This window comes from Haliotis asinina, chromosome 7 (genome assembly GCF_037392515.1).
Source record: "Haliotis asinina isolate JCU_RB_2024 chromosome 7, JCU_Hal_asi_v2, whole genome shotgun sequence".
In the NCBI taxonomy this organism is placed as follows: Eukaryota; Metazoa; Mollusca; class Gastropoda; order Lepetellida; family Haliotidae; genus Haliotis; species Haliotis asinina.
The window spans coordinates 26,528,304-26,543,398 of record NC_090286.1 but is presented as its reverse complement, the minus strand read 5'-3'; positions in this window follow the sequence as shown (position 1 = coordinate 26,543,398).

The following is a 15,095-nucleotide window of genomic DNA, read 5'->3' as shown; positions in this document are numbered from 1 at the left end:
TGGTCTTTGTGATGCTGGTCTACAACAATATATGCTCCCTAGTTTCTATAATGTTGGCTTACAACTGTATATATAGTCCGGCTGCCCTTATGCTAGAATACAGTGATGTATAATGTGAGGTCACCCTAACTACATGTACTGTCTTGTCTGGTATAAAAACATCCAAAGTGTATGGTCTCTCTCTAATCCTGGTTTACAACCATATGCACATATATATATATAGTATTCCCAGAAATTATTGAGAATCATGTTGCGTCATGTAACTCATTACGTTTATTAACTTCTGGCGTTTTACTTACATAAACATGTTAACCCCCTGGATGCCGAGCTTTTTTTCAGGCGCACATTTTCGTAAGGTTTGAAAAGTGAACGTTGTGCGAGAATTGCGCTTGCGTGGTCCTGGATCTGCGTACGGCCATAAAATTGCACAGAAATGTAGAATATTTAATTTCCTATCCGTTGGTATAAATATAATTGTGATTACCTGAGGGGTTTGAGAAATAGACACTGCTAAAAGCTGTCCAAAACTTTTGTGTGTGTTGAAAAACAGTAAATTTCTCCGTTTCTTATCGTGCACCAATAATTGCACTCTGCTACGACTTTTTTAATTTGGCATCTTTACGGAAAGTGTGAGCGAAGAAAATACAGCTTGATATCTGAACGACGTAAGTGTATATGAAATGGATGTATGTGCTAATGCATAACGTCATGCTCACAAAATAAAAAATGACCAGCAATAAATGTCAAAAATCGATTTTCTACTATGACGTCAAATGTCGACAGAGAGGTCATGCACGTATAAAGATAAGGGGGCATAACTCCGCTATGGGTTGCATTAGGTCAAGGTAACTCCGATCACATGGAGAGAATTTGCTGTGGATATGGACAGTATATTTTCGTGATGTTTTGTTCACAGTGAACCAAACTATTCCAATACAAATTTCCCCAATGTGACAGAATACCTTTTGGTAGTTTCACAATTTGTAAGAAAACATGCAAATATACTACATAAAAAAACAGGCAATAGCGATTTGGATGTCCCTGTCCGATACATATTTTAGTTCTTAGATTCCCATATTCTCCTGTTTGTGTATATGTATTTTTATTAATTTTCCATCATTATTAACGGAGTAACAGCCACATTTTCAAACGTAATGAAATAACTGAAAATAATGCGACATTTTTTAGTTGACGTCACGGCATGTTTTGTGCATTTTGTGACGTCGGAAAAAGACTACTCTGGTTGCTGATTAGTATATATCTAACCTAATTTCTACTCAATGTGTAAAAGATCTCGGCTTCTGTGTCAGAATTCAACACTTTTTAGCCAAAATATGAAATGAATGGTTTTATCACTGAAATAGTGTCCTGAATATATCAACAATTACACGGTTTTACTACATATCTTATTGTGAGCAACACGCGCACCTGTCTAGCATCAGTTTAGCGTAAATGAAAATTTCACAACACCTGAATATTCATTGAGTATTCATTTAGGAAAAAGACTTTTCTTCTCGTGATTATGAAATCAATTCCCTTCATAAGTATGCAATGAAAGGTACAAAGAGATCGCTTTTTCAGTAAAGAAGTATTAGAAAATGGACGTAAGGCTTGTCCAAATTAAGACTTGACCTGATTCATATATTTTTAACAATTTCCGTATAAATATTGTTTGAGTTAGACATTCTGCCATCAGATATATTTTAATCGCATTTGAATTGACTTTATTATCGAAAAACAATGATAATGAATCATGAAACGTTTTGACAAAGTCGCACCTGGTCAATTAATATTCATAATAGTTTTGTCTATAAAAACGACACAAACCAATACAATGAACAAGACAATTCCTTTAAATAGTAGTATGTGTGCCCCTACATTTGATAAAATGTACAAATCATTTTCATTAATATTATCCGTTTTACTTATAAGTTGGAAGTAAATCGCTGTTTATTAACCTGTTCATATGAAACTGCAATATTTGTCCCAACGTATTGAATATTGCACATGACGGGAACTAAAGCATATGTTGCAGTAATGGCTACGTGTGATCTTCTAACACTTGTGTAGAGGCTTAAAATGTGGTGTAATAGACTTACTGAGTCAATTTCCCATGTAAATATTATTCAAACAATCAAAAGCTTTCAAAGAATAAAAACGGATACCTTATATCCACACATGATATGGTGTTGAACATGGATATATGTAGATACTGAAATCAATTTCATGAAAAAATATCTGAACGATGCGCAAAATATACATCACAATACTAAAAGTGCAATCGGAATGGTATGGGAATTGTGTTTACTCTTGTTCAACCGACCTTCACCTCAAAGAAATTGCCTAATATGTGCAACAATGTTGACGTGTGACATCACTACCGATGACCGATTTCTTTCAAAATGGCGGCTTCGTTGAGAAGGGTACACAGGATTTTGCGACGACTTTTTGCTTGATTCAGGGATCTTTTGTATATAAATGTGAGATGTAAGTAATCAGAGTTATTCTGACTATCTGTGTATTGTTATATGTTTTTGTCGTTTACATTGTAAATGACGGAAGAAGCCAGAAATGCAGATAAGTACCGTTGTCGTTCTGCGTGATTTTGCGTCAGTCATGGCGTCACGCTGCACTAAAAGTTTTACAGTTTCTCATGAATTACCAAATGCCTTCATTGCATCTGTTTTCAGTTTGCTTTTTCTTGCTACGATACTCTTCCCCCGAATATACTAAAAGTATTGAGCCATTGTAAGCAATGATTAGACATCTGGATGTTGGAAAATTTCCGAAAATGCTACGCAGTGTAAAATTGGAATTTTTCTTTGTTTACAGTTCAGTCAAGCGCTGTCTTTCGAGCACAGCGTTCGTTTTCTTACAAAGTATATTTCGTTTCGTTTTGTCTAGACAGTTGGTATTGGTGACAAAGACCTTTTGTAATTTGATTCTAAGATGCTTGTATAATTCAATGATGCATTTGTCGCAGCTAACTATGAAGAATACATGATGCAATAGGCGTCTCAATACCGGCCTTCTCGAAACGTGATTTTGTAAACACTATCCAATATGGCGGAAAGCGCACTTCGGCGTTCGTGTAAGTGTATTTTCGAAAACATCCCAACCGATTCTAGGTACATCGGTGACGTTTCAGAATTATCATTACTGGTTACATGAAAACGTAATATCAGTGATCATTAATATGCTATTTTTGAAATTCATCACTCCCAGTAATTATCCGATTTTCACATTTCAAAAGATACTGCAAATAACGCTGTGAATCTCGATTTTGTACAGTTTGAAAAATGGCGACATTTACGATGAAGCCTATTTTGAAAGACGATTTTAAGCACTTTAGCTTGGTCTGAGATAATAGTGGATGGTATCAAGAAACTGGGAATTCCCCGCAGAATTCAAAACTGTGAAGTATTTATATATGCGTGGTATATTTAGAATTTTATCGGACTTCCAAGTGAGGTATGTAGAGGAAGGACATATATGTCCCTGTGGCATCCAGGGGGTTAAAACATCATCCTTTTACAGTCTCAGTCTTGTTTTAGTACTTTGTTAGACCTCCTCGCTCAGCAATGCATGCCTGAATACGCCTAGGCACACTACCCATCAAAGTTTGTAGGTAATCGTGTGACAGGGTATCCCAATATTGGACCACCTCGGCCTTCATATCTTCAATATTTCTCAGTCCCTTTTGGTTTATTCTGTCCTTCATGACTCCCCACACATTCTCAATTGGGTTTGGGTCTGGGCTGTAACTGGGCCAGTCTAAAACTTGAACATTTTCGCCCGACAACCACTGTTTTGTGTAGCGCGCAGTGTGTTTTGGGTCTTTATCATGCTGGAAAATCCAATCATCTTCATACAATGTTTGTGCTGTCGGAAGAAGGTGACCATTTAGAATGTCAACGTATCTTTCTTTTGTCAAGTTTCCCGTGAAAACACACAATGGCGTCACTCCGCGAGCCGATATGCCACCCCGCATGTGAAACTTCGGGCTATGTTTTGGTCGCTGGTAGATAGGTTTGACAGTATCTTTGGTCCAAATTTTCACACAATTAGGGAAAAGCCAAACAGAACTTTCATCCGAAAAGAAAACATTATCCCAGTCTTGATTTTCATGAGCCCGACACCAGTTTAAACGTTTTTCCTTTTGTGCATCTTTCATCAACGGCGAGGGAATTCCACATTTTTTCACCCAATTAAGTCTCTGTAATTCCTGCCTAACTGTTTCATTGCATACCTGAGGACTTCCTCTGCTAATCATTTCATTTCTGATGTTCTCAACACTTTTCAATTTGCCCCTACTCACAATCTGCCCAAGTCTTCGACGATCCACAACACTGAATTTCCTAGGCCGACCTGCCCCTGCTTTGTGCTCTATCCCGGTTCTTGTTTGAATATTCTTCACAGTTCTGTATACTGTAGACAGAGGAATACCATGTCTACAAGCTAACACTTTAGCATCAGCCTCACCCCTTTCAAAATCATCTAGAAAGAGCTTTCTTTTCTCTCTTGCTGTAAATTCTGCCATGTCAACACAGGAAGCCGTCTGCTCAGACAAGGGAGATAACTCGTAATGAGCTGCCTTCTAAGCCTTCAAGAGTTGTCTCCCTTATTTAGTATGCTTAGTGCATAGTGAAAGCCCTTTTTCCAGTCTTAGCATCATTAGAAAAAAAACAAAGATTTTCTCAATAATTTCTGGGAACACTGTATATACAGGCAGATCTTTACATTATTGGCCTTTAACTCTTAAAGACATATTGTACCTTTATCTTGCTTATCCCATTGTTCATATTGTACTCTCTCTTAAGTCTGTCACCTGAGTAGCAATGAACAGTAACAAAGTTTTTGGCCTATCTGAACAGCTCATCCGAACACATCTCTGCTACCCTCTCAGGTCTGGACAACTCGAACAGCTCTCTAAAGTGAGGGAAGGGGTGAGGAAGGTCATCAGTTGACATACTGATCTTTGTTGGTCCATTTCTTCTGTTCAAAGGTCAAAAATCACTGATGAACAGAAACTCTTCAGGGGTTGACACACTGCACATGTAGAGCATACATTCATTGTGGCTTTCAACCTGTGCAAGATTATGTCGGTTCTTGATGGACTTGATTCTACCAAAAAAATATGGCTTGGTATTACAAACAGAACAACAGAGCCAGTGACTGTGCTTAAGAAATAGATCCGTAAAATATTTCCAAGAGAAATCATGAAATTCTGCTAATGCTTGAATTAAATTCTACATAGACATGACTTGGTCCAATAATCATGCACTGTCGATAATAGTGACAGATTGTTGTAAGCAGAAAAATAAGTGTCAGTCACATGTTGTTTGTTGTTTAACTATACACTCATTAATATTCAAGCTATGTGGTAATGGTGCATAAATAATAAAGGAATGATTTCATGTGTATTGATCTACACAACTGAGATATGCATCAACTTCCAAATCTGACCATCTAATCCTCCTAACTGCCCTTCAGTTCCATGGGTGTTGGTCACACAATCATATAAGCTGAAATAAGCTGCCAGTTTCTACGGCCGCTAAACATCATATGATTGTCTATTAACAAAAGTACTTAAATAAGTGCTTTACAGAAAAATTGCAACTACAAATATAACAGGATACATTTGACCACTTTCTGTTTAGCATTGTGTATTCATACCAAAAATGCTGTAACGTTATTTCTCATCAATACAAGTTGTAAACCATGAAGTATTGTGATGAGAGAGTGGGTTTGGTTTTACGATTGCTTTAAGCAATATTCTAGCATTATCATGGCATGGACACCAGACACAGGCTTCACACATTGTGCCCATTTGGGGAATCAAACCTGAAACTTTGCTGTGACAAGTGATGAAACTTTACTCACTAGGCTACCCCACAGCCTTTTAGGATGAAATAATTTTCCACACTTATGCTTCCTTCAAGCGTGCACTGTTCAAAGATGGAAATGAAAACCAATTTATGTTCTTTTCTTTCTGAAGATGTAGTGTACTTTTATACATAATGATGTGGCAGGATATTTAGTATCATTGCGGAGACACATCGGTTTTACTGTTATCAAATTATCATCAGATTCTGCTAATGTCCAAAATACGGTTGATGCTCTTTTAAAGGGTTCTTGTTTAAACATTGTGGATATCTGCCAACCGTTTAATAAGCTGATAATAGGTTTCAACATTAATTTGGTGGAGAAATTTTACTTGATAAAAGTACATGCAAATTGTTTCCCTTTTGGGGATATTTACATCACTAAGGTTCAGGCTGGCCTCAGTGTTGCTTGTGTATAATGTGATTAGAGCTCCAGGTGTTTAACCCATTCAATCACACATCACTTTACAACTCCAGTCTCAGCCAGTGTTTGACCTGACACAGAAAACCTGCATATTCGATGCACACATTATCTCATATACACAGTGAATCTAAAAGCTTGCATCACTGTTGACGCAATGCTACTGGACCAAAAGTTCAGATGATCTAAGCTTGTAATTTGCCTTTGTTGAAAATTACTTTGTTTATTGTTTGCCACTTAACTGCTCAGTGCTAATTAAATACATGACCTGCTTTACTTTGTTTTTTTCATTGTATTTAATCAATCACAACTGATGTCTTGATGAAAGTTCCATACTGAAGTTGACTCCACAAAACATATCCATGACTCCCTCTCATGATATTTGAAAGCCAAGTTGACTCCTAAATTTTCATGTCATGGACAAACACTGGTCTCAATCCTGTTAACAAGCTTAGTTTAAGTTTATTTTGACTGAATGACAGCTAAAAGTTGTTCACATTAATATTTTAGTAACCGAAAAACAATCATGCAATACCACTTATCAAATTAGTTACTGTTTAATGTTTATCAGTATAATATTTGTCATAAATCTGAAGTTTGCATGCATTTTCATTTAATGAACCTGGCAAATGTTGACTACAGCAGCAAATGTGTAAAAGAGATGGGTATTTAAGTCTTAGTAATAACAACTACAAAACTGGATAAGGTTTTTGCTGAAATGATTGACTGAGTTTAGTTTTAGGGCACTTTTAGCAATATTCCAGCAATATCACCTTGTACCCATGTGGGGAATCAAACCCGGGTCTCCACCGTGACCAGCAAATGCTTTAACCACTAGGCTACCCCACCGCCCCAGGTTTTTGCTGAAAGAAAAGTTATTCAAAGACGGTTTTTGCTACTTTTGCTCATTTCAGTATTTATTTTCTGCAAATATATCTGATAGAGATGTAATGTATGGTATGCATAAGGTGATTATGTAAATGAGTTAGATGCTTCTATCAATCCATGCAAGCAGCAACCTTAGTGAAGTGTGTACTCTATGAGACCAATATATAGTCTGGTTCATAATTATTGAGAATTTTTCTTCTTACTTTGAGCTATCCTAACACCTCAACTGATTCACTGATACTTAAAACTAAGTAATGGTATAAGGGAGGTAACTCATCTTGGCCTACTGAATATAGTACAATTAGAGTTACCTCCCCTGAATTTGTAGCAGACGTCATTTTCCTCAGCACTGTCAACAATGTCTGCTGAAGATAAAAGAAGGTTGATTTTTGAGTTGTGTAATCAAGGAATTGATGATGTAAATACATTGGCAGAGAGAACAGGAACTCCTCTTTCTACTGTGTATAGGATTAGGAAGAATTTTAAAGAGGGAAAGGATTTTGGGCACCAGAAAGGAGCAGGGAGACCCAGAAAATTGGACTTTTCAGATCGCGTCCGGCTGGGAATTTTAGCGTCTAAAAAGCAAAGGACAAGCATCTCCAACATCAGGTATGAAATGATAGAAAGGGGATCAACAGTTGTATCAAAATCTACAGTTAGAAGAAATTTGATTGATTTTGGATGGGAGAAAAAGACTGGAATTCCTTCTCCTCTCATGAAACAAGAACATAAAGACAGGCGTGTTGAGTGGTGTTTGGCACATGAAAACTTTGACTGGGAAAATGTGGTTTTTACTGATGAAAGCTCAATATGGGTATATCCCAATAATGTGAAAATATGGACAAAGTCTGCGTCAGCACCGTTGTATCGACGACCTAAATACAGCCCAAAGTTTCATGTATGGGGAGGGATATCCTTATTAGGAACGACCCCGCTGTGTGTGTTTGAGGGAAATCTGACAAGTCAACGCTACACTAACATATTAGATAATTTTCTCCTTCTAAGTGCACATGTGTTTTATGGAAATGACTGGATTTTGCAGCAAGATAATGATCCTAAACACACCGCAAAACATGCCAAGCAGTGGTTTCAGGAGAAAAATGTGACTGCATTACCATTTCCTGCATATAGTCCTGACTTAAATCCCATTGAGAACATTTGGGGGATGATGAAGGAATGTGTGAATCAAAAGGGGTTGACAAAAATTGAAGACATGAAGAGAGAAGTGGTCCGATACTGGGACAGCATAACTCACGAGACACTAACCTCTCTGATAGGAAGTATGCCTACCCGTCTTAGACTGTGCCGTGAAGCTCAAGGAGACTTGATAAAATATTAAATTGTTACCTACACAACATGAAAAGGTCAGTTCACTTTCACAATACATTCAATTTTATCTGATTTGTTCTCGTTTAATAATATGAAATGCTTTAGCTATTCTCAATAATTTTGAACCATACTGTATATTTGTGATAAATATTGCTACTCTTTGTAACATATTTCTCAGAATGAGGGAGTGAGTGAGTTTAGTTTTACGCCACACTCAGCAATATTCAAGCTATATGGCGGCAGTCTGTAAATGATCAACAACATAAGCATCGATCTGTGCAATTGGGAACCGATGACATGTGTCAACCAAGTCAGCGAGCCTGACCACCCGATCCCGTTAGTCGCCTTTTATGGCAAGCATGGGTTGCTGAAGGCCTATTCTAACCCAGGACCTTCACGGGTCTATTTCTCAGAAGAATTGTGCTTTGACAACTGGAAAAGTTGTAATGAATCAATAATGATATTGACTGCTGGATTTTTTTTTAAGAAGTAAAGACTTTTATTTTGAAAAAAATGTCACTAGTATCTCCAAAATAGCAAAACTTACAACCAACCTTACTGAAAAATAGTATATAAAAAATAAAATAGAAAATAGCAAGGTTATGCATAATTTTAAGTGAATGGAGAAGAGTAACGGCATAAACTAGACATACGCCACAAGATCAGGTTGGGAAACCTATGGATTGGCCTAAAATGAGCCAAACAGGATATTAAAGGCAGTCTATTTTGCTATAGGCCGCTCACCCTATAATTATGTTATTACCAAATAAAGCTGTGCGTTTCTACATGAGGATATTGATACAATTCAAGTTTTGATGCCCTAAGGTTTTCATTCAAACCCTTTTTGACAATTTGGAAATTTCTAATTAAATATAAGTCTATAACATTTCTGACAATTTTCACTGAAAATCAATGACATAGAGAGTCAGTCTTAGTTCGCAGTAGGAAAATCTGTGAAACATTCTGTTCTTAATGAAACATCCTTTCTTGAACATAATATCAATTTCAATTTTGTCCAAAAACATTGTTTTTGTTTTTGACTGAGGAGGCCCATTAACTTTTCATCTCTGTGATAAAACAGTTTGGGCGGAAATTGATAGTTTGTGAAATAATTAGAAATAAGTCCAACTATAATCCGATTCGCCTATAGCAAAATAGGCAGGACGGCCTATAATATCCCGCTGTGCCAACATTATATAGGCAGATACGTTTCTCCAACCTGATTGCTGATGACCTCAGTCGTCAATGTTAAAGAGATCGAAAATCATATCGATTTTCAAATTGTGACACAGGTAGCTCTACATGTGTGTATTAAAACCGTACTAACTACTATATGCATACAATTCGTTTAATCGTTTCTTTGTAATTTGTCAGTGTCCTAAGACATGACAACCTCAAAAGTCAGTGAACGAAAACTGAAACCGAGCTCCCGTGTCAACTGCAGGAATGTCCGGGTGTTAAGGACGCGCTAATTATCTTTCAGTTGTCACAATAGACTAACCCTCACAATAAAGAATTGAATGAAAACAACAACCAGATAACACATACCTTGGAAACATCTTTGGTAAGGTCGACACAGCACAAGCAACCAAAGATTCCCTCGGAAACCGCAGCGGCAGCTAAATGGCCGCCATCGTCAAAGGTCCGAAACGATTGAAGCACCGCACAAACGGTTGATAATGTTAAAGACAATGTCAACACGAACAATACACCCCCCAAAGTTATGGAAGCAGTGCTGTTTTATGCAATCACCGGTTGCCTGAAAATTAGGGAGACCGGACTTTGGTCTCCCTAAGTTTGTGGTCTCCCTAAAGCTGGTTTTTAAATACATTTGGTCTCCCTAATGCTGGTGTCACACACACACACACATATATAGTGAGTTTACAGTATGTATTTGTAAGTGTCAAATGTTCCATACACTCACATAAACTAAATCACTTATTCACTTTTTTGTACAAAATGCAACGTAGTTCCATCTTTGTGCACAGATGTACACATAAAATATAACATAATGTATTTCACATTGGTGCAATATTGTACCAAATGAGGAATATTTAAAAGTTTTAATAAGATGCTATATAGAGAGAGGTGTCGTCAGTGTCGATTCATGCATTCGTCCATAATAGGAGAACCAACAGACCAGTAACATGGTCATAATACAATGCTCATCTGTATATTTGAATTTAGCATACATCCTTTGAACAGAATAATCTCTTGACGTCTGAATTATGAATAATAACATATATGAAAACGAATCACCGTACAACTAACAAAGTGCAAACTTCGAAATATTACCAACATTCTATTAATAATCAACCTACCATTTCTCACTGGGGAACAAAGTGTAATTACATTTATACTGGGTACAGGAACACTTGAAACCCCAGGACTGCGTAGTGTGCTTTATGACACGACATCAACGTGACTGGCGCGGGGTAGTCTAGTTGTTTAAGCGTTCGCTTGTCACACCAACCATACGAGTTCGATTTTTCATATAGGTAAAATGTTTCAAGCTCATTTCAGGCGTTCCCCTCCGTGATGTAGTTGTTATATTGCTAACAGCAGCGTGATACAAAAGTCACTCACATTGGTGTGAAGGAAGAACCAACAGCAGAATACACCTTTTTGACTGGAATGTTCATAGGATTCTTTGAGTACATCAAGGTAAAGGTGCGCTGACAGCAAAATCCAATTTCTCTATATAAGGCAATCGCCACGTGATTCTCGACGTATGAATTCACAACCATGACGTCTCCTTCCGAGACTTCATTATAGAGCGTTCTGAAGAGTTCGTATCCCACTTCATCATTATCAGCGTACGTTGGACTCAGTTTCCAACTGAGTCGTGTTGTTGATGTCCTAAAAGTTTAAAATGCAATGTTGACATCAAAGACGTAACGCTCTCTTATTAGGTCTGATGGTTATAGCATCTGTTTGTCACACTGAAGACCCGTGATCTAATCCCAACACGTGAAGCCCATTTCTGGTATCCACCACCGTGATATTGTTGGAATATTGCTAAATGCGGCATTAAACCACGGTCACTGATTCTGCTGTAAAAGTTCGGTATAATGAGGTTTTTGGTGATAGAGGCTGCAAGGCAGGCCAGAATTGTAAGTAGCTGTTTTTAAACCCTTGTCTTACAGATTTTGAAAAACACAGATTTAAAAACTAATGGAATCTCGTCGCCTCGTCTCGTTGGCAGGCAGTACTGACACTTACACTATACCGTTACAGACAACGACGAGAGACAACGGCGCCACAGTCGAGAAACACTGTGGTACACGCTGTTCAAGGCTGTTACATATTTCATATATGGTATAAAACAGCGTTCAAACCATCTGTTGTGGAAAAAGGCCTCGGTCAAGCATTGAAATCCATTCAGGTTGTGCGTAGCAGAAGAGGGTAGGTGTTTTCAACTATACTATCATGGCAGGAGTTGTGATCAGACGTTTGGTTGGCCGATCTGAAGTGAAATATGTAGCTGAGCTAGCTAAACATGAAGGCTGGAGTAGGTCACTCCCATATCTGCTCAAATGTTTTGATAGCGATCACTCGAATTGGTGGTAGCAGAAGAGAAAGATGGAAGAACCGTTGGTGAGTCAGTTGTTGTCTCTGTGACGAATTGTGCTAGTTATTGCTAGGTTTGATTATCAGGATGGGAGTAAGCCAGGTGAAGTCCTTCACCAAGTCTGCCCAGAGTCGTCCCTTTGTGGAAAAGCTGTCTGAGAAGCCATTGCTGTCTCAAATGTGAAACTGAGGGCTTCCTTTTTGCTGCTCAGGGCCAGTCACTTCCCATTCGCAATCGTCAGAATGTGATTCTTAACCAAAATGTGAACGAAATGTCGTCTTTACAATGCATTTACAGAGACTGTCCAACATCTTGTGAGTGGATGCCCTTACTTGGCACAAACAGCATATCTTAAAAGACATGATGGCATGGCTCGCTGCTTTTATTATCGTCTCCACCATGCCTGTGGCTTTGACCCCGAGGTCCATCCATGGTACGACCCTGAACATGTCCAGGGCGTCCTGGAAAATGATGTTTTTAAAATTCTCAATATGCAGCCTGAGACAAATTCAGCCAACAAACCTGATCTTGTTCTTTTTCATAAAACCAATGTAATTATTTGTATCATTGAATTTTCTGTCCCTTTTGACAGCAATGTGATTGCCAAGATTCAGGAAAAGCATGATAAATATGCGGACCTCGCCTTTGAAATGTCTCGCTTGCATCCCACGTACACAGTCGTTAGGCTCCCGATTGTTCTCGGTGCCCTTGGTTTGGTACCTCCTGATCTCTTGGCGCAGATCAGGAGCATGCCCGGGTTCTCCACCGGGAGCACAGCCCTTCTGACAATCTGGGTAATGCAGAAGGCTGCAGTGTTGGGGAGCCTCCATATTATCCGGAAAGTTCTTGGTGGGTTCGACTAGGCAGTGTTTCCTGGGAGAAGTCTCATTCGCTGTCTGGGCGGCGTGTAGAGGGGGCGTGGACACTGAGCTGATGATGAGCTTTACCAGCCTGACTGTGGCAGGATCACCCAAACCCTCTCTGCTGCATTTCTATCTCAATCTGTAAAACATAATAATGGCTTGATGATGTACGCCTCTCCGTGGTGGGCCTAGGTAGGGGAATTTTATTGAATTTTTTAATCACCCAGTTAGGGTTGGTTATCTAACTGGCTTACTGACAGATAAGAGGAAAATATTCTTTCACTTCCGCAGCCCAGTCAGCCTTCCTCCGGTAGTCAAACCAACCTTACTGGAGATGGGACTTGCCCCAGGAGAAGGCACAGAACCCGGCCAAGAATATCGTGGTCAAAACATCTCAAATCCACACTACTTGAGTGTGCGATGGCGACTGGATGACCTGATAATCCACGTATTAATGGCAAGTCGCTTAAGCTACATTGGGACAATGCCATGCCCATGTATGCTTACCTGACGGAGCAAAATCTCCGAGATCAACCCCGGCGGCGGTTTAATCATCTTACGCCCCGTGAGCCAGTTCAACCCAAAACTGGTGCCCATCAGGAACCATTGCATGAGCAAACTGCTCACGTGGCAGCAGATCCAAAACATCTGATGGACGTCCGCGTGAACCTCTTTCCTCTTCCAGAAACAAACTCTTCCGGCGGAGAGGCAATTGGCCCCGAAATTTTGGACCCTCACTCTTCCTCTTCCTAAATTGCTGACCTTCAGAAAACCATGTGTATATTTTCTTTTCCCAAAACTGAAACTGATTTATTAAATGACATTACTTCCATGAAACATTTTGCGGACTGTTCATTAAATGAAGTAAACAGCTGTGTTTATGCTGCCGTTCAGACCTTGGAGGAACCTCACGAGGTTTCCAAAGAAAAGTCTTCTAATACTAAGAACAATAAACCAAGGAAAAACTGGTTTCAAGAAAAATTAAGAGAAACTAGAAAATATCTGTCCTGGATAGAGTTGCGCTTGATATTACTTTTCTACAGTTATTGCATAGAAATGAAATACATGGATACCATTCTACCATGTGTAGCGTGACATCTGACACTTTAATACAGTTTATATGTCCAGGTTCCTAAAAGTAAAGGTAATGAAGAGTTTAGTGTTTGAAACAATTGATGTTAATTGATCTACTTGCCTTTATGATCCTCTTTCGGCTTGGTGGCAGTAGTCCATCGTCCCGTTCTGCCATGTGTGGCATGACTTCTACCAAATATTCTGCAGTTAATACATGAAAACATAATCCATGTATACCATTCTGCCCTGTGTGGCGTGACTTCTACCACTATGCCACAGTTATTCCATGCAACTCTAAGATATGTATGCCTTCTGCCATGTGTTGCGAGACATCTGTCACTTTTCTACAGTTATTACATGAAAATATAATACATGGATACCATTCTGCCATGTGTAGCGTGACGTCTACAATTATACCACAGTTATTGCATAAAACCATAATCTATCTATACTGTTCTACCATGTGTGGCGTGATTTCTACCACCTTACCACAGTTATTACATAAAACCCTAATCTATGTATACCATTCTGAAATGTGTACGGTGACTTCTTTCACTATACGACAGTTATTCCATGAAACTCTAATCCATGTATACCATTCTGCCTTGTGTGGCCTGATCTCTACCACTATACCACATTTATTTCATCAAACTCTAAGACATGTTTACTTCTACCATGTGTGGCGTGACTTCTACTAATATTCTGCTGTTAAAACGTGAAAATAAAGTATACTCGGACCTCGTTGTATAACGGTATTTCCGGTTTTCCGCTCGAGACACGCCTCCTAGCGGTCATTTGCATATGCAAATCGGCAGTCAGACGTCAGTCGCTTGTTTACATTTTGGAAAACAAGCACGATGTATCAAATCTTCGTAAGTATTATCCAGGAGAAATGTTAACATTAAAGTCTTTTGGAATGTGTTTCAACCCCATCCATGAAATACTTGCAATAATATTTACGTGTCGTTTACTACAACTCCCACTTGATCTGAACTAGGTCGCCTGCATCTTATTGATGCCATATATGGTAACGGAAGTGGCGTTAAAAGCTATATTAATCTACC